At 43.6% G+C, this 22,825-nt stretch overlaps 1 protein-coding gene across 4 annotated transcripts in view; it reads right to left on the bottom strand.

Moving 5' to 3' along the window:
• The window catches only part of LOC26533195 (platelet binding protein GspB), a 115,991-nt gene that overhangs the window by 9,987 nt on the left and 83,179 nt on the right, over positions 1 to 22,825 (bottom strand). The window lies entirely within an intron of this gene.

Genomic DNA, 22,825 nt, shown 5'->3' on the forward strand with positions numbered 1-22,825 from the left:
GCGATTATTTGTTTTGTTTTGTTTTGCTTTTTTATTTTGATTTCATTTAATATATTTGTTGTTTTGGAAAATAAATATGAAATTAAATACAGCACTGCGCCGTATTTTTTAATAAAACGGGCAAACAAAATTGAGTGAGACAGCACACAGATCCGCTTTCAATTTTCCGAACAGCTATGCCAAATGACAGAGAGGGCAAAAGCATGCGGCACTAATTGGCTGCGATACCACTTACAGAGGGGAGAAAAAGTGAGTACATACTCATAATCACTGACTTTCGCCGCCCATAACAGCCAAACGAATAAATCCAAGCAAACCAAACTTTTTCCCCAGATAAATACTTGTATTCTCAACAAATAAACAATAGTTGAAAGAACGAATAAGAACTTTTCACATAATGAAAAATAAAAGACCAAAAGAAAGACCAACGTGCTACTATGTAAAGCATCTTCAGACCATAGTAATATGAAATAATATGAAATATTGAAATATTATGATAGCACGTTGGTCCTCTACAAAAAATGTATGGTATTCTGTTCAGAGCCCAATTTCTTGACTTTCCAAAGAAATGTATTGCGAAAATTGTTCGAGAATGGCTGGTTAATCAAAATTTTAAGTTGATGGATTGGTTATCTCAAAGACCTTAATCCGATTGAAAACCTATGGTCAATCGTGAAACGACGACTTGGGCAGTACGAATCAGCGCCATCTAACCTAGGCGATCTCTGAGGACGTGTAGAATTTGATAGAGAGCATTCCAAACCGTATTCAAAAATTAATGTCTAATATTTACTTTAATTTTTATAAAAAGTGCAAAAGTGAGTACATGCGAGTTTTTTTTTGGTTTTTTCTAATCCGTTCTGGTAATTATTGTTTATTTGTTAAGAATACACGTATTTATATGGGGAACAAATTTGGTTTGCTTGGCTTTATTCGTTTGGCTGTTATGTGCGCCGAAAGTCAGTGATTATGAGTATGTACTCACTTTTGCTCCCCACTGTACGTGCAACATAAATATATACATATGTATAATATATACATACGAGTAAAAAAGTCGTAAAGTATACCGATTTTCATTAGATCAAGAACAGGATTTGTGTGTGTGTTACAGTAAGAAATGCCAGCCAGACGCAATCGATGGCACAGATGCCCCATCGAACGTATAATTCAAGAAACATGCGAAATGGCAGAGAGAATGAACAGACCAACGACTTCCACAAGATAACGAAAATGTGCGTCTGAACATGTCGTAATTTCGTCGATCTCAATCACAAGAGGGAAGAAATTAAATCAACAAAGATAATTGGAACGGAGTCAAGCCAACAAGTGCATCGAGCACTTACGAGCTTTGAGTACGAGCCATATACTGAATATTACCTTCATCCGAAAGTGCTGATTCTAGCTATGGACAAAGAGTGCGCTCAAATGAGAGGCAAATGAGGCAGATCGTATGTGTTGCGCATCAGGAAATTGAGAATTGAGACACCACAAGAAGAATTGATCATCGGAGATTTAAAACTTGAACAATTAACAAAAAAATGGGCACCCATCACTAGCTACTGACAAGCGGCTTGAAAGCCGAACTGTACCTACGGTTCCAATTCAAACGCTTTTCATTTCCTATTCGATGAAATTCAATTCGATTCGCAATGACAGTCAATAACCTGCAAGGCCAAACGACTGACAAAAAATATCGTATACACGATTGCTCGTCAAAATGAATATTGATAATTTGAATGACCAATGGCCAACTCTTGCCAAAAGACTCTGTTGGGGCGAGTAACAGCGACTCGAACTCATACACGTATAATACTTCACTACGTTTTATTCAAGTTTAAAGAGCTAAAAGCTTCTTGATGACCTAGGGCACGCTTGATTGCAGATTAAACAGCCGAGTAACCTCTTATGTTGGAAGAATTGATAAGCTTGCAACTTGTGGTGCATTCCCTACGGATTTGTGGCATATGGATGCGTGTCTGTGGGTATGTCGCTATTCAATTGCCAATAACTAATTGACTTGCCAGAGGTCCAGCTGTGACAGCCTCAAAAACCAATCAATTTGCAAAACTAATCCCCATACACCCTCTCAGATGCCTTCTGGTGTTGTACGTATGTAGATGTAAAATATTTGATTACGATGTGTGCATGTGGGAGTGGGAGTGGGAGTGGGAGTGTGTGGCAGGTCAACACTAGTGCTGGCGAAGGAGCAGTTCACCAGGCAACTCTAGTGGGTTAGTGGAATAAAAGTAAGAGATGCGATTATCAGGAGCAGATATGTGTACATATGTAGATGTGGCTGCTCAAACGGAGAGATCCCGTCTCCCATCAGATTGAATCTGCGAAGATATACAGTCGGTTGACATACGAGTAGTATCCTTTTGAAATGGGCCCATTAATTTTTTCTAGAGGCCATGTGAAGGCCAGTATGCGGGTATGAGGCTTATGGGGTTTGAATTTCTCCGAGAATCGAGGTTGTTTGCGCAATGCTTCCGATTAACGTTCCTGTGCGCCCCTGTTGGACGCATCTTTCAGTAATGCCAACACCGAGTCGGCAAGTCTTCTTTTCCTTGCCTGTCAGAGAGCCGTTTGCAGTTGCAGCTGCGGGGCTCCAGAGTCTCGATGGCCGAGGGTCACCATCTTGCTTCATCGCCTTATGATCTCTTCATGATTAAATTGGTAGTTTTATTTTGTTTTGCTCACAATGGATCCCTATTGTATAAGAGTAGTGTCAAGTCATATGACTGAAGCAATCAATGCTTTTTTGGAAGTAAAGCTAAAGACGCTCGTCGTTAAGGTTATACATATTTCCATATACTTGTCTACGAGTATATTTTCGAATATCTCAGGACTACTCTATCTAGCAAGAATGATTAGACTCGGGCTTCGACACGAGTCCATCTCAACGAGAGTCGGAGAGTCAGGCTACTAAATTAACAGCAAACCGACAACCAAAACAAGAACAATGCACTCCAAATAGCAGCTCCAAGTGATGTTAATAATGGAACCAATGAAGATGGAGATTCGGAGAATGATTATGATGATGTGGCTGCGGCTGAATATTTGGAGCTGAATACGAAACCGTAGAGGAGAGCTGCCAAATTGCAATAGCGAACACTTCGGGAATGTCATTAAAATGACTCGACGACCCACAAAACCCAATTCCTGAATGCATTGGATGCCAGTTGGCCCAGTCCAGGGGCACTACTCTTCTTCTCATTCCCCAGGAACCCAGGAACCCAGGAACCTCGAGTGACATTTGATTTGACACTCGAATAGCTATTTTTCGCATTCAAATTTCGCGTGCCACATCCAAACACCCGCCGGAGCCGCACCTGCCCCACTCGACAGTTGCCACAGAGTTGGCACTCAATTTTCACGCTCGTTTGGGGAAAAGGTTTCCTGAGTGGGTGGGGGTGTGTGTGAGGGGGGGGGGGGATGAAAAGTGTTTAGGCAGTTGATTGAAATATTTGAAATATTCGAATGGGCTGGCGGGGAACTGGGTCGGACGGGGCATCGGAGGGAGGGGCGGATGGTCGGACTTCGGAACTCTGAACTCTGATCTCTCCCTCTCTTTTTCCCTCTAACTCTGCTAATTGCTTCAACAATTTTGTTGTGCCGGCCAAGCAATTAGCAAATGGCAAATGTCCTCCCATCCCAAACGACTGTGCAGAGAGGGGCAGTCTCCACAACACTTTCCGCCTCCCCATTCGGGTGGTCACAATGCAAACTTAAGCTGCTTAAAATGTATGCACAGTGGGTCATAAAAATGATGACCGCCCAGCCCCGAACAAAAGGCGAACCAAATTGTTGACATTGCGTGTGCCACAGCACCCACCAAGCTCGTGCAGGGTGCTCCAGACAGAAGTATCTCCGGTATCTCTGCTGCCTTCCAGTGTTTTCTGGGCTGGAACACGAACACTATCCGTAATTATCGGTAGTTTGCTCTCTTTATTGTTAGTATTCAACACCTCGAATATGAACTTATGAAGTATTCAAACGCTCGGTTCGATGCTTGTTGGTAACTGAGTTGAGTTTGCATAATATTTACTTAGACGATCCGTAATGCCGATGCTTAGGTGCTTAAGCAATCATTGCCTTTGCTCTTCAATATCGAAGGCAAGCTATGATTCTCTGTCTTGGTAGTTCAGGTTCTTGATCCGACCTCGAATTAGGTAATCGTTCATCGTTCGTCGTTCGTCGTTCATCGTTCATCGTTCATCGCTCATCGCAAGATAACGATCGTGTTTGTTTTTCAGTGACTATTCATTTTCTTTGAGCTCCTTGTGACTGAGCTCGGATAACTTTGTCGACACCCTGTACTTGAATGAATTAGTGCCGGATAGTGTTCGAGTGTCTTCCTGTGTATGTTTCTCCGTGCGTACGAGTATACGCGTTATTTGTTCGGAAACTGTTGCCAACGGCTGGAATTCCTTTTGTGTGTGTGTTTGCCTTTTATTTTGTTGTCGGAAATAAAGCTAGGCGTGCTGCCCTCCCCACTCACGACTCACCACCCACAATCACACGCAGCCCCATAGACCCGTGGTTAGGAGCATGTTTGCTTAAATCCATGCTCTGTCTCTCTCTCTCCCTCTCCCTCTCTCGTTCCCTGTCTATCCCTGCAGAGCTGTATAACTGTATAACTGTACAACTGTTTCGGGGGTACCTCCCCCTTAAGCACTTAAGCGCATTTCCATAGATTTTAAGGCGATTTGATTTTCAACGCTCATTTGCATGCGACCAATTGATGTTATCGTTGTCACCATAGTGTTGTTGCCGTAGTGCTCATGTTTTTCGGCTTGTTGCTGGTTGCAAGTTGCTGCTGGCTGCTGCTGGCTGCTGGCTGCTGCTGGTGTTGCCATTATTAAGTTATGCTCTCTGTTGCCGCTTTGTGTGTTGTCAATTGATTGCATTTATTTGCTCAACTTAAACGTTTCGAAATTGGATTAGTTAGCCTTTTGACATTTGCAAAAGTCAGAACAACAACCGAAAAAACAAATATGAACAAATTTGATCTTCCCATTGAGGGAAGCCAACTGATTTCAGGATGCATACTAGCAAGAATCGGCTCTTCGCTCGATGTGGAAATATTGGAAAAACCTTAATCAATCAAATCATTGCACAGCCCAGGCGATTACAAAATATGTATGTACCATCGCCTCTAACAACGTCTATCCGAGTCCTCTTAAATTATCTGTTGTCGCTTCGTCCTTTTCTAACTCCCCGCCCAAACTGTCGCCCTCTAACTGGTTGCATAAAGCCATCGAACAATAAAACCCTTAATTGAAATCTAACAATCTAAACTCAGGACTCAGGAGTTGCCAAAAAGATGCCAAAGAGATGTATAATGAGTGGTGCTGGTGTGCGCCTGTATCTATGTTATCTGGAATTCTTTTCGTAGCACAAAAGAAGCGCTGCCTATCCTAATCCAACCCCATGCACTGGTGCATTCTTGATCACTTGATAAATCTCTCCATGTCCAGCCACAGCTCCATGTACAGCCATAGTCCGAGCTAGTCCAACCAGCACAGGTGGCTCTGTTACTCCTCTGAAGCCAGGCTGTGTCCATTTCATAGTGAGAACATTTCAGAATCACATGGACTTCGGTCCACGTGTCTCATTGTGTAAGCACTCGTAATTGGTGGTCTCTTGCTTCTAGTTTCAATGCATTCGAGGCAAATAACATTTCAGTTTTTAGAGCATTTTAGTCAGCTATAGATATCTATGGGCATCGTTCTTTGCTTGCCCGAGATGGGATTATCTTTAATTGAAAAATATTCCAGGCGGGATATCGATTTAAAATTTTGGCTGTGTTTACTTTTTTCCTCCACATCGTTATCCTGGCCAACCGTAGTTTCTGCGTTGTCTTTGACTTTGGCGTGCCTTCGCCTGGAAAATAACGACCTGGAACATTAACGACTAGCTGGCATTGCCATGGGTCCACTGTAAGCGAAATGCACTCTTACAGGCGTCTCAGAATTACATATGTATAAGGCTGTTACAGATTAAAGTTATATATTCGGATGAGCTATTATTCTACAGCCAGTTATCGTTCCTTGTTTCACTTCTGACATTGCTCTACATGCTTTAAAGATGGTCTGCAGTTCTCTGGCGCACTTTGCACACATCCATAAATCGAATAAAAAACGGCAGGCCAGGAATCCCCCACACTCCCCACACTCCCCACACTCGCCACACTGTTGGCAGCGGCGCGGAATTGGCTCGAGTGCTTTTGCTGTTCTGGTTCCCCTCGTTTAGCCGCATATTGCCTTGAAGGCTGGCGAACCATTCAAGTAGATTGTAATCTGCGTAAGTGTAAGCGCCAGGAGGCGCAGCAGGTGAAGCAGGTGGAGCAGATAAAGGCTTACAGTATGCAACAAAAGGTGAAGATCAAACACAAATCCTTTTGTTTTTAAACAACTGATTTGTTTCGTTCCCGTGGCTTTGGATTCTAAGAGTGTTCCTTCCATGTTGTCTTCTTTTTGTGCAAGTCTTTGTTCCTTTTCGACATGTTGAATTGCATTGAAATTGCTTAGGGACCTCTCATGCATATTCCGAAACGCATCTTGTTGCTTACTTTTAGGCACTCGGTCCCATGAAGCAAGCATGAGGCAGAGGAGGGGCAGAGACAGAGACAGCGACAGCGACAGCGACAGAGGCAAGGGAAGAGAAGAGACAGAGATAGAGGCACTGTCAGATGGCTCTAACAAGGTTAAGTTGAACGGAAACTAATTTGCATAGCACGTGACTGTACCCCACCAGAGTTGCTGCATCGTGTTTGTATGCAATTAACTCGGCCATTGTTGTCAGCATTGTTGCTGCGCGAAACGAAGCAGGAGAATCGCGACTAGCAGGAGAAGGAGCCGTCCGAGGAAGAGAAGCAGAAAGGAGGCAGGGAGAAAAAAGAGATGGGATTCCTGCACTTTACATCGGCAATACCCACGCAATAGCAGCGAGTGCTACTTATTTTATTTGCTAATTGCAACACTCAAGACAGGCCAAGTGCAGGAGACGGCAACGACAACGAAGACGACGGCGACGACGACACGACGACACGACGACAACGACGACGACGACGACGAGGACGACGAGGACAAGTGCTCGACAAGTTTGTTGCAACAAAGACAACGAAGACGAGGCCAGTGGCAGTGGTTGTTGCAGAAACAGGGGCCGATGCACAGGCTGCAGGCAGCAGGCGGCAGGCAAACAAATTAAAAGTGACGCATTTTCCTCACTTCGTCTTCGGTCGCCAAGTCTTCTCCAGTTTCTCCTCGAACAGGTACCCTGGATTGGGGGAGTTTTGTTAGACGCCAGCCACCCTCTGCAGACATGTCTCTACGCACTTGTATTTCTAAATCTCAGGAAATACGTACCTATAAATGCCGGAAACTGATTCGAAAACATCCTTTTTATTTGCTAAACTCGTTTAGTTGCTAGCCATCTACAAAACTACAGACGCGGTAATCATTCCACCAATGACTAATGGGTAATGGGTAATGGGTATCTCTTTCTACGACACCCTTTTGTTGCATCTCTTCATTTTTATACTTTACCTTGTCTCTGCTTCCAGTAGTGGCAGCAACAGCATTTACATAATGGGAATGGAATGAGGCAAAACAAAAACAACAACAACAACAGCACCAAGAACTGGGGCTGCACTTGCGTAGGTGCTGGCGCCGTAGGCGTGGCATTAACCTAAAAAGCCAGCAAAAACCTGACGACGTTTGTTTTCTTAGGACCCTTGAGATGGGCAGAATTCATAGGCAAAGAAAAGCTGGCGACCCGAAGTGCAGGGGACGCGAAAACCGGAGGAAAACTCGCAGTTCTGCTCACTATTTGTGAGGGTAATTAACATATAATTTCACTCAGCTCAAGCAGGGTGTAGGGACAATTTGTGGATCAATGCAACGCAATTAGCATTTTATGTTTAGATTAGCGAAATGGATCCATTCATTCTGTATGATCTTAACTGCACAGGACGGGAAAATCAAACTTTCTGCCGTAGGCCTACTCGTACAGTAACTGTATTAGGTTCGTGTATGATGAGATGTTCTATATAAGATATATCTCATGTGTGTATACACTCGATGCATCACTTAGCAGATCCTCAGCTGTTGATGCATCGTCCCCACCGCTGACTTATGGCATGAGGAGCATATAAATTCGCTGATATAAATTAATTGTTAGAAGAAAGAGTGAAATCGATTCACATTCTTGGGAAAAATGGATCAAATTTGTAGGTGCTAGAGATACAAGGAGTAGTATCTACAAGTGCACTGCTTTGCTTAGGAGCCCCGCGCACTTCGGGGAAGAGAATTTCACGAAGTGGTCAACCCTTCTGTTCTCCTTCTGACATAAACAACAGTGTCCTAATAGCCTTCAAGGATTGGCAGGAAAGGGCAAAAGTGTGCTGTAAAAGGACGTTCGAAAAGGACGCAACGTTTAGCGACCACTAGTTCCCCATATCATTCTTATTTTATGTAAAAAACTGCGTCTCCGGCGAGACGCAAAGACACATGACGCAGCCGTAGCCACCTATCAATCATTTTTAGCTCCAGAAGACATTTCCCACCACTCGACGCGGAACTGAATTTCCATGCTCTCCCGTTTATCAGCATTTTGCAAAACTTTCAGATGTCAATCAAGTGACGATTAGGTCCACTGACAGTCTGTCAAGGACGAGGGATTCAAGAGATTGTCTTCGTTATGTTAATAGCACGATGACCTTTGAGGGAAGATGGGCCAGAGGGATGGGCTCCACAAAGGGCCTGAGAACATATTTATACGAGTATTGCGTATTTCGGGCCGATTTGAACTATCGAAGCATGCACTCGAATGCGGAGGACTTACATACATGCATAAGTCATGAATAATAACGTCTTGGGCCGGCCAAGGGGAAGGCATATTTCCGCATACTTTTGGACCTCAATTAATAATTGAAACGACTGAAGCATTTTAAGGGCCAGACCGACTGCCGGCCACGTGCATAAACACTCTCCATAAATCGTTCAGTTATGCCCAAGCACAATTACATTCTGTCAGGACTGCCCTGGCCCAAGGAGAATTGTTTCATTTTGCTGTTAAATCTGTAATGCGCACATTACGCAATCAAGCAACAAAGCAACAAAGCAACAAAGCAACAACGCAGCAAAGCAGCAGCAGCAGGAGAGCCGCACAACATCCTTTGGGAGCAGCAGTGGCAGCAAATTGACAGATCTAAGGGGATCCGCTGGGACGGACTGGGTGGGGCAGCGTCCTCAGCGCGGCTTCATCTGACAGCTGTCTGGCAGGAGGCGCTCTCTGATAAATGAGCGAAATTGCACAATTTTTCACCTTATGACAGCTTTATAAATATTAAATATTTATTAATTGAAGACCATTAACGTGTTTTCCCAGAACCCAAGCACCCATTGAGGCTTGCCGCACTTGCTGGAGCAGGGTAAAATCCTTTTATACGATTCATATATTTATAATTTATGTCACTGATTCGTTGATTAGGAAGTTACTCATTCGCTATATGACCTCTTGCTGTCCCCATGTATTTCCTTTTAGCAACTTTCCATCTCTGGATGAGTTCGCTACCCCACTGGACAATCCATGTAGAATTTAATCACTGACTGATCGTCTCAGAAACTGCTTTTCACGCTCTCTCTTGTCTCTAGATCTCATTGTTCAATCTCTTATTCGAACGTCATGCAGAGTCTGGTTCAATAGCCGGACGAGACCCATGACAAATAATCGTAAATAACTGCCTGAAAAAAGAGACGAATCTGCAACAAAATGGCGTCAACTGTCATTTCCGCTTGTCAAAGCAGAAAAAGCAATATGGCCTCTGTCCGCTGGCGAGGGCCCAGACCAGACCAGACCAGACCAGACCAGACCAGACCGAAGCAAACCAGGCCAGATGGGAGGGAGGTTGAGGTCTTCATTAACTGCAGTCAGACTGGGGGGCGTCCTCAGTCATGTAACACATGAGTCACGAACACACACGAGCACTTTGCTTGCGGTGTTTTAATTTGTTTGCCTCACATTAAATCAATTAATTTATGTACATAACTCGATACATTCTATTAAATGCGATTAAATGCTTAAACGAATGCATAATTGATTAATCGCTCCACTCGTTGCCAACGATGAAATATCTTTCAATTCTCGAACACACATATTTGCATTCTGAGCAGTGGACGCCCGAAAAGAGAGCAGTCCAACGATTTATGACCACGATTAAAATGACAAAGTGCACCTATTTGCTGGATTGATATTGATGTTCGCGTTGATGGTTGAATTGCAGTGGAATCTGTGCTGTTTTTACGCTTTTTCAGGTTTTCAGTTGTGCAGTTGTGCAGTTTTGCAGTTTTTCAGTTGTGCATCAAGCTCTGAACAGGCCCGAACAAGTTGGGGCTGCTCACTAAAGGGTTCCGATTTCGATTGACCAAGCCAGAATGAAGCCCCCATAAAGTATATGTTTTGTTGTTCTTGATCAGCATTAAAAGTCGAATCGATATAGCCAGAGAGACTGCTAGTACTACTCAGGGACTACTACCTTCGTATAAAAGGTTTGCCCCGCTCCTTACAGCGCAAAGGTCAGTGGCGAATATTGGTCACTAATTGGAGGATAGACGAGGAGCAGCAGTATATAAGATATATCATAAGATAAGGTACTTATTTACATACAATACATAGGCGGTACCCAGAAGTACATACATACATACATACGTACTGGAAAGGCTTCCACTTTTTGGGTTTTTGGGCCGAATTCGTGGCCCACTTTTAGTCACATAGCTCGTACATTTTATATTTATATTGCATTGGCTGCTCTGCTCTTTTTATACGAAACCGGGGCTGATGCACTCTCATAATAGAGCATCTATTTCTCGTTAATATTCTAGGTGGGATCTACCCTGACAGTTGCTAATGGACAGATGACAGTCTGACACGCTGTGCTTTGCACAGAACTGACTGAAATTACGATCCAGGGCTTTATATTGACGGAGACAGTAAAGACATACATATGTACATATGTATGTTTTAATGTTCTAATGGTTTCTAGTGTTCTCATCTCCGTATATGTACATACATACATGTATCATAAGAGCATTGACCGAACTTTGTCATATTCATTTAAATAAATACTTTGCCATTCGCACTGCCTCGTCACTTCCGTGACATCTGGGCATACCGTTTTCTTTGAAGCAAAATGCCTCGTGCACTTGAGAATGGGATCTTTTTAGCACGGCTAGGAACAGCTGGCTTGCTGGTTAAATACTGCTTCAAGCATTCGACATTGGTTCAGTCTAATTCAGCGTTTATCGCCAATGAGTACAAACGTCCGGTGGGGTGTTGTCTGGCGATCGAAACTCCCGTGTCCCGTGTCCCGTGAACCGACTCCCGACCCTGAACGTCAGGCAAATGTGGCGTGTTAAATATTTAATATTTCAATTATGAAACAGCAATGATAAGTTTCAAACACAAGTCCCTCTCCCCATTAAAAACCACACACACAAAGGGACAGCGTGGAGTGGGGGGTGTGCCAGGGGGGTCAGCACGTGTAATGTGGGCCACACACGGCCCCCTTTTTATGCGCCCTGGCAGGGAAGTCCGTCTTGAGCAGCAGCCACGCTGACATCCCGTGCTGTTGACGTTTTTGGTCGGGACTGAATAATTTAAATACGTTTTGAAAGTGAGGCAACGTAAAAACCGCAAGCAAATTACTGAAAATTGACCGCACTTCAAGCAGGCGGAGGACACACTAAGTCGCATAAATACTCGTACGCCCGCACACACACAAATCTGCAGTCGCAAATGTGCGCTCACTGTATAAAATACAATTTAAATATTTAATTGCGACCACAATTTAAAACCGTGTTAAAGCGAAAGGCAAAGTAAGAGTCGTAAAAAACGCGCCACAATGTGGAGCTAAATGTTGCAAGAGCCATGTTATTACAATACCCTAACGCGGTCGTGGTGCTTGCGCGACCGCAGCAGAGTTGGTACAGATATGGAGATATGCAGATGGGGAGAGGAGCTTAGGATTTCCGGAGGGATATACTTATGACGCTGGGATAACCCCAATCCCAGACACCTACTTGAGGATTACCTCTCGCTGCCCACACTCTTGCCCCTGCTGCTAGGGCATCCGGAGTGCTTCCACGCCCGACACTTACACAGTTTCGTCTAGCTTTGTGCTTCCTCTCTGCGTTCTCGGGCTCTGCTCCGGCTCAGGGCAAAAATATATTGCAAAACAACAGGCGTCCGGAAATCTCCATCGCTGACCTACAGCATGATAGGCATGGGGCGGGGAGTGCCAGCGAGAAAGTGGAGCGAGAGCCAAAGTTAATGAGAATTTTGAATGCAAATCATTTGCCGAGGGCCGAGGGCCGCGGTGCCTGAGGGTCTGGGGGTCTGGGGGTCTGGGGGCACGCTCTGGCGTGTTAATTGTCTCCTTTGGCATGTCGATTGGGGTGGCATTTTGTTGCTTCTTGTTGCCCGGCCGCCTTGGGGCATGCAAAACATAATTAAATGATTTCCATGGCCAGTGCCCCAGTGACCAGTGGATGTGCACTCTCCAACCCCTCAGTGCTTTCTTTCCTACTGCAATGGGAGACCTAGAAACTTCATAGAAACGCAGCCTCCTACTTCCTGCTTCCTGCTGCCCTGTGCCTTCTTACCGGCTGGCATACTGGCTGGTTCATTCATTTAAATTTCAATTTAAGCTGCACTCGGAGACGGAGTTCGTCCACCCGCACACGTCCACACAAGTGCGCCCTATAGAGCTGAGTGCTTGCAACAGCTCCCCTTCCCCCACCCCCCAGATCACGAAGTGTCAGAACGTCGCTCAGCCCTAGCGAATGTTTGCAATAAGATATGATAATGTGGCCAAAACTTTCCCTAGGCCCCGTGCTCCCTTGGAGCATCCAGCGGGTTAATGATGTGTGCATTTCAGTTGGTTAAGCTAAGTACCGTTAGCGATGCATGAGCCTGGGCCTGTCTACGTGGGGGGAGGGTGGTGCCTAGGATTGCCGAGGATTGCCGAGGATTGCCGAGGACTGCCTCGGGTTGGATGGCGATGCATAATTCCAGTTTACTTGGGGATTTGAGCATACACATTAGGCTTGTGCTTATTCGTATGGGCGAAGAAACATGTGTCGGAGTCAAAAGTCTCAGGGTCTTTTGTTCCTTTTGTTATAAAACAATGAAATATTATGTTTCAGCCCGAATCGATAATGTTCCGAGGTGCCGACTTAGGGTCAAAACTAAAGGAAGATCGATATTTGGCCAATGGTTCCCATGCCAGCTATACTATATATCGCTCTGATCGGATTGATTTTCCTTTTGGGATCTAGAATATTAAAATATAATCCAGCCCCCAAAATTTCAGATCGACTTGTTTATATCTAAGCCAACTCTAAATAGTTAACATACTCGTGCAGTGTATTGAGATATCGAATTGCCACAAAATGCATGGAGGATTGGGAATGAAATTAGGAGTAGTTGATCAAATCAGAACAGCCTGTTGTGGTACAACTGTGTCCAATTCTGGGCAACTTAACGGCGCTACATTCCGCCTAGAGAAACTATTAGACAAAAGTCTCTTATACCTCCCACGCGGACATCATCCTTTGAGTCATGTGCCGAAGCTACATCAGGTACAAACGTTGCACTCTTTGCACTCAGGTCTAAAGTTTCCTGGAACACTATTGAACAAATCAATTTTAAGTGACTGAATGGTGTGACTGATCGGTACGGTGCAACGCATTTAAATGACAAGAAATGCAATAATTAACTTCTGTCAAGTGGAATTGAGAACACTCATGCACGTACTGACTGCATTGAATTGTTGGAGCTAACTCTAATATTTTTGGGATCGGTTCCGAAAGGTCGTTTTTCCGACTCCCTGGACCACTCCTGGCCCCATCCACGCTAGATGTACATATAAGGCGATTTATACCTATAAAATATATATTTTTCGAGAGGAGTTTAAGTTGGCAGCTCGGCAAGAAAAATATTTGCGCGACGGTTCTATTTTTATAGTGCGTTCTTATATAAATTATTGGTTTCGGTCAACATTAGCTGTATAAGCTCAAAATCTGGATTTTATGTGAAATGTACTACTATAAAGAATTTGATCCGAAAATTACAAGCGTCGTTTTAAAACAGACTTGCAGCCATTTGTGGTATTTATCTGATGACAATATCGCACTTGCATTGTTTTTTTAAAGAAAATGATTTTCCAACGCTTATTACAAAAAGACTATCCGATTTTGTGACACCTAATTCTTCAGAATGGCATAGTAGTGAAGATTTTCAAAATTCTTTAAATATTGTAAAACCACTTTTAAAAAGTGATGATAGGTTAATGATACCTGATACCGAACCTGCTGTTAAACTCATGCAAGACTATAACCAAATACTAAGCAAAAAATAGATGCGTTTCAGAAGTTGCTAAACTTCGGAAACGAGTATGATAGTCAATATCTACAGGATAGTAAAAATGCCTTAATATAATAACAAAGCTGACGGTTAACTATTTAGTGTTGTATAGCTGCCATAGGGACCATTGGCCAAATATCGTATTTTTGAACTTTGGCCTCAAGTCGGCAACTCTAAACATGATCGAATCGGGCTGAAACTTAATCATTTTCTGTTTTATACCAAAAGGAACCTTTTTAGTTCCTGAGAAATTTGAAAATTAAACTTTTATAAGTGAGCGCAACCCTAATATACATACGTACATATGTTAATCACTGTATGTCAACATTAATCAGTCATACATCAAGGAACGACCCGCAGGTCAAGTTTACGCCAAGCGTACAACAATCGAATCACGTTATTAAATCTTTTTTCAAACATAAATCAACTATTTAGTAAGTTTTAGCTATTGTTTGGTCTTTCCATGAAATGACAGAACGGTGGTTATGTACTAATTTTAGTCGAACCAATATTTAAGCTGTTTCCGTACCGTTCGTTGAATATCTGAATCTCTCGCTATCTCTCGTTCCCCTAACGAATCCCATCCGGTCTATATCTCGCTCACTCCGTCAGGGGGCGCACACGGGACGAGTGCAGTGTTTGAGAGATAGAGCGAGAATGTGCCAGGAAGTCATCCACGGGAAATTGTTATCTTCATTCGAGCTATCAAATTGGTCCGATCTGATTCTGAAATCTATTAGGTAAGACTATCGACATTAACATGACGGAAATGCCCATACACCGAACATATGTATAAATAATGTACTTTACGGAGTCGAAAATATACACGAAAATATTTAACAAGCCGCTTTGCTCTTTGGGTACGTGGCGAACATCGGATGTACATGAAACCAATATAAAACGAGCACTACAGAAAGAAAGTCTCTTTCGTGCAGCCAGTGGGGTTCCCATAACTGCCAGAGCAATCATCGTTTGTCGTTTGTCGATAACCATTTTGCCATTTAACACGATTATAATTTAGAACATTCGTAATAGACAATAAAAACCGAATCCGTTTGGAAGGGAACGCCCAGGACAGGACAGGTCAGGGGGAAGTACACACAATTAGACACAGGCAGAGACAGACACGTTTAATACCACAATCTGAAGTCAACAAATTTACGTATCGATTCACCGCTCTTCACGTCCCTGGCGAATCGATTTAGATGCATTTTTCATACAAAAATGGTTATTTTTTTCCCCCAATTCAGGAAAACTTTGTGCCAGGCCATAGCCAGAATCCAATTAGAAGGGAAAACAAAATACACAGACACATGTCCACATATGAATGTACATGGGTGGACACTTATGGTCCATGATAATAATATTAATTCCTTGGCCATGGACCACAGTGCGTATGAGTGAGCAGAAGCATTGGATCGGTGACAAGAGAGAGAGGGAAAGAAAGAGAGAGAGAGACAGGGACAGAGACAGAGATAGAGACAGAGAGACGGAGGAGAGGAGCCGCATGCGGTGGAGATACAAATTTCAATTAAAGTGTTGCAATAATAACAGTCTCTATGGCAAAGGAAATTATAGGACAAACACACGTGCGGTAGTGGTGCCTGTCTCTCCGAACCCTTTTCCACACCGACACCGACACCGAAACCGACCCCCCCCCACCCTCCACCTGTCAAGTGGAAAAGAGTGAGTGAGAGAGCAACAACAATTGACAGCAACACACATAAAAGCTTTTAAATCTTAATAAATCTTGCATACAATTTAAAAAACACACAGACAAAAAATAAAAGCGAAAGGCAAAACACGTAAGTGAAGCAACATGGGGCACAGTTCAAGGAAGAGCTTTCCACCAGCCGGGGAAGGGGTTGGGGAGGGTAAGAGGGAGAGAGAGAGGGATATGAGACAGTGAGGAGGAAGTGCTGCGACTGGGACTCGTTGATACCGCTACTCTGCCTTTCTTTCCTACTGTGAATCTGTGTGTATTTCTGTTTTTTTTTCATTTTGCTTTTTTTTTTTTTTGAACTTTCGTGGGATCTGAAGTTGACACGGCACGGAGTGGGGGGCAGAAAGGAAGTCAAAGACCTCGTGGTTGCATTCTCGTTCTGTCACTAAAAAAAAATATACATAGCACACACACATGCATATATGTATGTACATAATATGTGTATGTGTGCCTCTCGCCCGTCTGTGTTTGTGTGTGTCTTACCTTGACAACATCTCGTAAATGTTGAAATGTATCTTGGGTATTTTCATTCTTGACTCTCTGTGACACCCTCCGCTTGGACCCATCAGCACGAACATAAAATATTTAAAATTGTATACAATTTTTAAAAGGAGAAATCTCAATAAGAGAGAGCGAGGGACACAGGGGGAGTACGAGAGAGAGAGGGAGAGACCGGGAGGTTGCTTGAAAAGTAGTTTCAAATATTTTTTTGCCCACTTTCGAGGCGCCGCCCCCCCGACTGTAATCCTTCTCCGCCGAGACGGGGACGGGAACAGCAAGTTTCATTTTGGCATTTGCCCCTCAATGGGGGCGGGGCACACATACATAGCTCCATTCTTGCCTCTTGCCTCTTGCCTTGTGTATATATTTTCGCCACTAAATGCGTCACATTTCGCATAAGTGATGAGATCGATTTCCGTTGAAGTGCGAAATGAAGAAGAGGTAGACGCCGAAGAGTGGCGGCAGTACCAGCAGAAGGAAGGGATCGAGGTATTTGTGGCGGTGGTAAAAAATCTCCAAGTCAGATTCTGGCATGGGTCCATTGAAAAGAATCGGAGCGAAAAAAAGTTGCCAAATATTGTCAACAGTTATTGCATGCTGGGGCGCTGGGACGCTGGGACATTGGGACGATGGGGCGATGGGGCAGTGGAATGACGCAGGAGGCGTGGTGTGCGCGGACAGGGTCTTGGCCTCTGAACTATGCGGCCGTATACAATGTATATGTGTGTATCTGTGTGTGCAGCTACACCTACGCCTTCAGGAGATGCTCCATCTCCAGTAGCAGCGGAAAATAAGTCAAAAGTGCCATAAAATGCTTGCATAGAGTTTCCAGGAGCTTGGTTTCCTTCCTTGCCTTCGTGCCTGGTGCCTGCTGCCTGGTGCCTTCCTTTCGCGGCACCCAGTTCTTTCCTTCACAATTTCCTCCATTTCTCCAAATCCATCCCTCTCTGTTTGCGTTTTTGCCGTTTTTAAACACGCCATATATTTGGTTCTTGGCGGCTTCCGAACCCAACTAAACCGTAATTTTTCTTCATCTCATTTCCACTTTGTTTTTCTTTCGGATATTTCCTTTGTTTTGTTTGTCAAGAAAGCGGAGAGAGCAAGCTCAATCCGACAGAGTACAATGTCCCCAGCAAATATTCAGAGGAATCATCTGCTAAAGACGGCTAAGGACGGCTAAGGACGGCTAAGGATGGCTACCCAATCTGCTGCTGTCTGCTGTCTTCCTTATCGTCCTTCCTTCAGCTGAACCAAGGGAGCCAGATCAATGATGGCGGGATCAGTGGATGAAAGGCGGTTCCACCGGTCTAGAGGGTGTTGTCGAGACCCTGGAGATTAAGGCCCAGCAACAGCCACAATTTCGATGCTTTATCATCGTCGGTGTCTTCGGTGTTTTCACCGGGTCCTGCCAGAGTTCGCGGCTGTGCATCCCGGTAATGCGCCTAAACTATTCACCCTATCCACAGGTTCTTCATGCATCCCCCGATCTGGAATGAATCGTTTTTAATTTCCCTCCACAAGGAGGGAAGCAAGTCTGACGCAAAAGAATAATAGATTGTCATCTACTCTTTAACCGTTTGAGAACAATTTAAGTCCGCACCTGCAACATCTCTACAAATCATCTGTATCTGCAGCTCAGCATAGATTTATAAGGCGACGATCAACTATCACTTCTTTCGAAATCAGTTGTTGTGCCACAAAACATCGATGGTGTGCGTGAACTGATAGTGCAAGATCGACATGTGATCTCTATCGTAAGATAGAGGCTCCTTGCACCTTAACTGCACTTCAATATATTCCATTTTCCATGAACACTTAGTTGTGAAAATAATATTTGAATACCTTTCTCGTGTTTAGTAATTGTAGGCTATACGCGTTGCGCGTCATGCGGCAGCGCCCCTCGATCGGTTGGGTAGGACAAGAGATGCGCTCCTACCTTGCTCCGCGCGTAACAGGCTTCGGCTTGGTGTCGCATGATGGTGCAGTCATTGCACATCAACGTCAAAGGACTGTAAGCCCCAACCATGTTGCTGTCTGCACATTTCATACGAAAATTAAATTTATCATGTTGTGATTGAGTCAACAGTCTAATTTTTTGATCCATGCGACCTGGTATCCGTTGTGCAAGACCTAAGTATATGTTAGATACCAATCTGCTATCTTAGGTTTTGTTGTTCAACAGCAGTAAGGCGCCCCTAATGTCGATGAGTATTGCCGCCTTTCTACAGGATGTTTTACTTGCGTTGTAGCCATCGTCCTATGTCCTAGCTTTCGCTTCTTCCTTGGCTGTTTCCTTTTTGCTGTTTTGTGCAAACGTTATATTAATGTCTAGGTTCTTCAAAAATGTCGAGTGCTCATTGAAACTACAAAAATTAATAAAAAAGAATCGCATCAGATCGCAATGGTTGTTATTACTGTATCACATTGAACTAAATTACTAACTGATACCAGTTTTATAATAGACAAATCTAAACATTTTTAGATACTCTACACAAAAGAATAACTAAAGCTGTACATCCGAAGTATGAAAGGTTATGTTCTGCTTTGCATAACATACATAACTACATATTAAAGACACAAACAACTCTTTCCATTTTACAGTACTTTCCTTTAACTGGTAAACGTTGAATATACGGGGCCTCTGCTCCAAAAACCAACCAACAAAAACAACGAGCGGGAACGTTGTGAGTCGCAGCTAGGGCCGCTCTACATTCATACCCGATACTCAGTCTCCTTCCACCAGAGGGCGCACACTGCACGGTGGAGAGTATATGAGAGAGAGAGAGCGAATGAGATTTTCGTCAGGAGTTTTGTGAAAATGAGTTTCCAATTAGGATTCTCTTCGAGTGGAGTTAAAGGTTCCAATATATTGCATGTCTGATGTGCAGTCCTTTTATATATTTAGTTAGTTGTAGATGTAGTTGGAGGTGTGGAGGTTGTGTTCAGTGCAGGCTTCTCAACGATTAGTAACATAAGTTATAAGATAGTAAGTGCCGGGTATGTGTAGTGTGGTTTCGACTGGTTATGAATGAAACGTGTTCTGGCATCACATTTGGCAGGTCACAAATTGCAGCAGCTAAAACAGGCATGGGCATAAGGCAGGGACTTGCACATGTCACATAATAAGCTGAATAAAACTGCCCTTAACGATCGCATAAATCTTTAACTGGCCCTCACTTCACTCCACGTGCCCCAACCTCTTCTTGCCAGAGCATTGCGTTTGTGTGTGTGGGTTTCTTGTTGGGTTGTTTTTAATGGCATTACATATGTGCGCACTTGGGTGGCGCCTCAAAGCAGACAACGAAGCTCCTGAATTTTTGCTTGTGCGAAGGCAGCAAGAGGTGGTCTTTATTTGAAATTTAATGACCGCGGTGCCACTTTTGGGGAGCGACAGTGGCAGTGGGATTCTGACGGATGCAGCCGGAGAGAGCCTTGGAAGAAATTTCCTCACTTTTTAGGTTTCGTGTCAAAGTGAATGCTTTAACCAGCCATGCAATTTATGTTTAAAATGGGACGTCTATGAAGGTTTCTATCTTTAACTTTTATATATATAAACACAGCCCCTCGTTTTGTATCAAGGGAGAACGTTGTGAGAAGCTGCTATGGCCGCGGCTCTACACTTATACCCGCTACTCAGTATGGATCCCCTCCGCCAGAGGGCGCACACTGCACGAGGAAGAGTGTGAAAAAGAGCGAGAGAATGAGTGAATGCGTGGAAGACGTTGCGTAGCCACTGCAGTTTCATTTGTTCCTACTGGCTATAAACCTGATCCTATCAAAATCAAATTCGGCAATTTGCTAGAAGAGAATATGAGTATATGAATATACATATATGTATCTGTACTTTATGGGGAGGGAAACGCTTCCTACTGGGTGTTACACACATTCACTTCCACCATAAATCGAATACGTACACATACCCCTATACTCTTTGAGTATCGGGTATAAAAATATCAGGTGCAGTTATTCTGAAAATATTTTAGACTTTTACCAAATCTGAAGTCAGTAAAATATTCCTTTCTTAACCTGAAAACCGATCACTGGCTGTGGCTTTTCCATTACATTGTAAATTCTCAAAAATTGCTTTCATTAAAAAAATACTCTTTACTGAATATGAAAAAATTATAGCTCGTTAATCTTGTCAGACTTTTAATATTGAAATAAGTTCAATTTGGCTTCCAATATTAGCTGGAATGAAAAATGAATTGCATACTTTTTCGGCGATACCTTTAACGAGCCTTAATTAATAGGTCTGTACGAATCAAATATAAGAATGAATATTTTTTGACTTTTCCTGAATTTTTGAAGTATCCACTTCGATGCCGCAAAAAAAAATTGAAATTTTTATTTGAAAGCGTATTTTTGCCCAACCGTAAGCTGACAGCTACTCATTATCATTCTAGTTTTCGGTTCCTACACACAAACCTCTGAAAAATACTAACAAAATAAGCAAATAAAAAGAAATATAACGATAGAATAAAGCTCCAATTTTGTATATAACCTTAAAAAGTCTCTCAAAAAGGTCGATTTTGTTGCATCGTGATATTCAAACTTTGTCAACTGCCCAAAGATACCTCTAATTCTGTCGCCCTCCAGTATGCCCTTCAATGGTCATCCTGGATCTCAGAAGTACTCACAGTATGAAACAAAATGTGAATGCATGAGAAAAGTACTTATATTTTACAGTAGTAGCTACATACATTAAAGAGGGACTAGGGCAGTGGTACCCTGCATTTGCACGGGAATTAAGATATATGTTGCCCTACACTGAACGACAGCATACGTAATGAGCTCAATCTGCTCTAGACGAAATACATATCTCTAGATTTAGGTCTACAGAAATCCTACGCTAGTTAGTATTTTAGCCATTTCAGCTTGCTAGTGGTTTAATAACTTCTGAACGAAAAAAGATACTTTATTGAAATAAACTGTGTTTGAAAGTTAAAACATCCAACACCATGCACGGGTGCATGGTGCTACGATGCCTGAAAGCGTTACAAATTGTAAATTACCAAAAAAACCTGTGAGCATTTAACTCTGTTGCCGGTACATGTGGATCATATGGAGCTGGGGCAGAAGCTCCTTAATACCACGTTGGCTGAAAAGCATATGAGTTCGATGGAAACCACCCCCGAAGGCTACATGGAAAGACCACTGCGGGATGATCACAGCCCTCTAAGAAGGGTTCGACTACAGAAAGCACTATTGGAAGATCACTCGAACGGCGGAAGCACCCTAAAGAAGCCCGATGGACGTTACACCAACAGCCCATGGGAATCCGACAAGCTATTGCTGGTGACCTATTTCATAGGTGCTTAGCCATGCACACGCCGGTTAATGCCCATACGCACAGGACAGCCACAGGGCAGCCACAGGACAGCCACAAGAAGGCGGAAACCTATTGCCAGCAGGAAAGGCCCCCCTCCTACCAGGTGCTCCAATGGGCTGCAATGCGCTGCAACGGTGCAATGGGCTATATGAAGTCCATGCAAATCCCTTGAACAAGACACGGCCCTGCGACTTGGAACAGGGGCCACATTAACTGGCACCAACCCTAGTCCGCCTACTCAGGACTCAGCTTCAATCTTGGATATATGCCAAGTAATTAGACTAAGACTAAATGGCTAAAGTCTTGTTGCTTTTATACCAAAGGCAGGGAAAAAAGGCTCCCAAAAACAATGGAGAAAATCATGGACCAGCATAGAAGGGAGGTAAATCTCAAGCAATCAAGCTGCCATGTCAACAATGACCTCACTCATAACCAGAAGAGAATGCCCACCTCATTGTGGGTATTCCCTTTTCTTCTCCGGGTATGGAAAATAGCCAACAATCTTCCAGGCAGATATTCATGCGTTAGGAGGAGGCGTTTGTGAATGTCTATGCTGACGGATGCAAAGCACTCATATCTATATTTTGCCGGACAGCCAGCCAACGAAACTGGTCGGTACCAGAGAATGAGCGGGACGGGGGAAACTAAATGGCAGATGCCCTTGCCAAGAAAGGAGAAAATAGGCCATTAATCGGTGCCGAACCGTTGTGTGAATAAGGACGATATTCAGACATTCAGACATTCAGACGAGATATAAAATCACCTGACAATAATTAAACTAGCGAAGGCAGACTCCTGTGGAACCTGTGCGATGGAGCATCCCATGTGAATATCCTGCACTCTGC

The sequence above is a fragment of the Drosophila pseudoobscura genome, chromosome X (genome assembly GCF_009870125.1).
Source record: "Drosophila pseudoobscura strain MV-25-SWS-2005 chromosome X, UCI_Dpse_MV25, whole genome shotgun sequence".
Taxonomy (NCBI): domain Eukaryota; kingdom Metazoa; phylum Arthropoda; class Insecta; order Diptera; family Drosophilidae; genus Drosophila; species Drosophila pseudoobscura.